The 3,577-nt window shown below is 41.3% G+C and overlaps 1 non-coding gene across 1 annotated transcript; it reads left to right on the top strand.

Annotated features, from left to right (window-relative positions):
* Nucleotides 1–2,910: 2,910 nt before the first annotated feature.
* LOC116105124 lies at nt 2,911–3,017 on the top strand. Its single transcript, XR_004124030.1, has one exon. It is a non-coding gene; the product is annotated as a small nucleolar RNA R71 (small nucleolar RNA).
* The last annotated feature ends 560 nt before the right edge of the window (nt 3,018–3,577 follow it).

Here is a 3,577-nt window from a genome sequence, read left to right as displayed (position 1 = left end):
AATCGCATAAAATTTTCAGATCTATGCTTAGAAACTTGAAATTTCTCGAATTAAAGCCTTGGGTTATTAAGATCTTACCACAATGAAGGAGTGTGCACCACCAATTGAAGCAGAAACGCCCCAGATTGAAAAGCCCCAAATTTTTTATCCAAATATTTTCGTGAAATTTTCGCGAAAATTGTTGTTGAAAAGGGTTGTTTTGGTGTTTAGGGATGTTATGGAGTAAGAAATTTTGTTGGAAAAGCAATTTGGAAGCAAAATATGGAAGTTTGAAAAATTTTCTCTCAACTCAAAATGCAAGGCGGCATGAAAAATGAGAAGAATAAAGCGAGTATTTATAGAAACGGCTCGTCGCCGCGGCGAAGAAGAATCTTCACCGCAGCGAAGTTCATCATTTATAAACCCTAATAAAATTTCCAGGTCTCACCGCGGCGAAGTTCATCGTTCATGAACAACAAAAAATTTCCCAGGTTTCGCCAGGGCGAAATCTTCCAGAGGATACAAGGCTTTCTTCGCCCCGGCGAAATGCCTTAGCCAAAATTTAACCTAATTAGAACATGTTCTTCGCCGTGGCGACAACAGTTCCTTCGCCGCGGCGAAATCGTCCAGGAGCTAACTCTTCTTTTCAGTTTGCTTCGCCGCAGCGAAGAAAGTTTCTTCGCCCCGGCGAAGTCTGGAGCATTTTCATACCTTTCTTTGGCTCAAGACTTCACCTGAAACACCCAAAAACAAAAACATCAAATTTTATACAAACTCATAATGGAATTAAATAAATTTGAATGACCAAAATTAAAAGCAAAAATTTAAAAACACTTGGGTTGCCTCCCAAGAAGCGCTTGTTTATAGTCGGAAGCTTGACTCTCTCCATCCTTTAATCAGCCCGGACTGTTCAAGTACATCACTTCCCAAAAATTTCCTTTGTACTGAAGGTTCAATTGCTGATGATCTTTTTCACACAGTGGCTTTGTTGAACGTTTCACCACCCATTTCCAACCCTTGGCCACTACTTTGGTAGCTCGGTTTTTCTCACTCACTGCCTTCTGTTTTCGTTTCTTAACTTCACCCTTTTTAATCCCGGTTACCCGTGCCTTACTCAAACTCAGCTGTGGCTCGTCTAGGAATTTTGTGCAACCTCTACCGTCTTTATCCTCACTTCCAAACTTATTCGGTTTTGCAATACAATTCCTTATTTCTACCTCGAGATTATTCAGTTGGCAGGGCTCAACTCTTGTTTGACTTACCACATCGATTTTTAGGCACGACTCTTGCTTAGGTGGGGCTTTCATTGATTCAAGGACATTAAATGTTATTTCGTCATCTTGAATCCTCATGATCAACTTCCCTTCTTGAACGTCAATTAAGGCTCTTCCGGTGGCTAGGAATGGTCGTCCTAGGATAAGAGGAATCTCTTTGTCTTCTTCCATATCCAGAACAAAGAAATCCGTTGGAAAAATAAACTTGTCCACCTTAATCAAAACATCCTCAACAATGCCTCTCGGATGCTTTATTGATCGATCTGCAAGTTGCAAGCTTATGGTTGTCGGCTTAACTTCACCAATTCCTAGTTTCCTGAACACAGAAAAAGGCATAAGGTTAATGCTAGCTCCTAAATCACATAGAACTCGATCGAATGTTAAATTCCCTATAATGCAAGGGATAGTAAAACTCCCTGGATCCTTGAGTTTCGGGGGCAGCTTTTTCTGGAGAATGGCGCTGCACTCTTCCGTAAGCATCACCGTTTCCTCATCTTCTAATTTCCTTTTGTTCGATAAAATTTCTTTAAGAAATTTTGCGTAGCTCGGCATTTGTTGCAATGCATATGCAAAAGGAATGTTAATATGCAGTTTTTTAAAAACATCAAGAAATTTAATAAATTGCTTATCCTGATTCTCCTTTCTGAGTCTTTGAGGAAAGGGTACAGGTTGTGTGTGATGCGCCAACTCTAGTGGGATTTTGGGGAATGGCAATTTCTCTTCCCTTTTCTTTTTCCCTTCTTCCCGTTTCTTCTCATCTTTACTTAGGCTGGGTGGTTTCTCTTCTGCTTCAATTTCTTCATCAGAATCTTCATTTTTCTTTGATGAAGTTTCCTCTTTCCTTGGATCTCTCACCTCTTCTAAAACTCTCCCACTTCTCAATGAAATTGCATTTACTTGCTCACGTGGGTTAGTCACCGTATTGCTTGGTAGAGAACCCTGCGGTCTGTCATTAAGCTTCTCGGCCAATTGGCCCATCTGTACCTCCAGATTCTGAATGGACGCCCCTTGGTTTCTAAAAGTTGTCCTCGTCTCATTCATGAACCATGTGGTCTCTTGCATGAATTTACCAAACATATCCTCCAACTTCGTCACTCTTTGATCTCCTGGTTGATTGGTCACCCCTGGTTGGTTATTTGGAACCGACCTCTGGTTCCATTGGTTATTCTGCTGGTTCTGATTTCCCCAAGCCAGATTTGGATGATTTCTCCACCCTGGATTATATGTGTTGGAGTATGGGTTCTTCGGTTGTCTCTGATTTCCTGCCAAGTAATTCACTTGCTCCATTGATGAAGATGACGGAGCAAATGTGTTTTCAACTTGACACTCGCTGCTCACATGGTTTCCTGCACAAAAATCACATGTTAGTTGAGGTGCTTGTATAGAGTTTACCTGCATAGTTCCCAACTGTTTTTGAAGTGCAGTGAGTTGGGCTGAGATGGCTGTGAAGGCATCAACTTCATGAAGACCCGAAGATTTCCTTGTTGTAACTCTCTCATTTGGTCTTTGATAGTTGTTGCTTGCCAAAACCTCAAGCAACTCATACGCCTCCTCTGGTGTCTTATTCTGCAAGGCCCCTCCTGAAGCTACATCCACCATTGTTTGCACATTACCCATCAAACCATTGTAAAATGTTTGGACTTGAAGCCAAATTGGCAAACCATGGTGTGGACACTTCCTTATTAACTCCTTGTATCTTTCCCAAGCCTCATATAGTGACTCGGACTCTTCTTGTAGAAATGATGTGATATCATTTCTCAATTTCGCTGATTTAGCTGGAGGAAAGAACTTGGTCAGGAATTTCTGTGCTAGATCATTCCACGTTGTTATTGTTCCCGGTGGTAATGCCATTAACCACCCCTTGGCTTTATTTCCCAATGAGAATGGGAATAACCGCAGCCTGATAGCATCATCCGACACTCCATTTGACTTGAAGGTGTCACAAATTTCCAGGAAATTTGCAATGTGCTGATTCGGATCTTCCTTCAAATCCCCGTTGAATCTAACCGATTGCTGGATCATCTGGATGATTGCCGACTTGATCTCGAAATTGTTTGCTTGCACTGTAGGTCTAGTGATACTCAACCCACTACCATTCACTATGGGAACTGAGAATTCCCTCAGTGTTCTATTTTCTTGTTCAACCATTTCAACAACTACTTTTTCAGATTCAACAGCAAGATTCTCTCTTTCTCTTCTCTCTCTATTACATCTTCTCACGGTTCTCTCAAGCTCAAGGTCAACAGGAACCATTGGTTGACGTCTTGCTCTTCGCTTAAATTGAAACGAACAAGAGTGAAGAAAAGTGAAATCACAATTCTAAT

Source organism: Pistacia vera, unplaced genomic scaffold (genome assembly GCF_008641045.1).
Source record: "Pistacia vera cultivar Batoury unplaced genomic scaffold, PisVer_v2 Contig492, whole genome shotgun sequence".
NCBI classification, from domain to species: domain Eukaryota; kingdom Viridiplantae; phylum Streptophyta; class Magnoliopsida; order Sapindales; family Anacardiaceae; genus Pistacia; species Pistacia vera.
The sequence above is the reverse complement of the archived record's forward strand: the minus strand, read 5'-3'. Positions and strand labels throughout refer to the sequence as shown.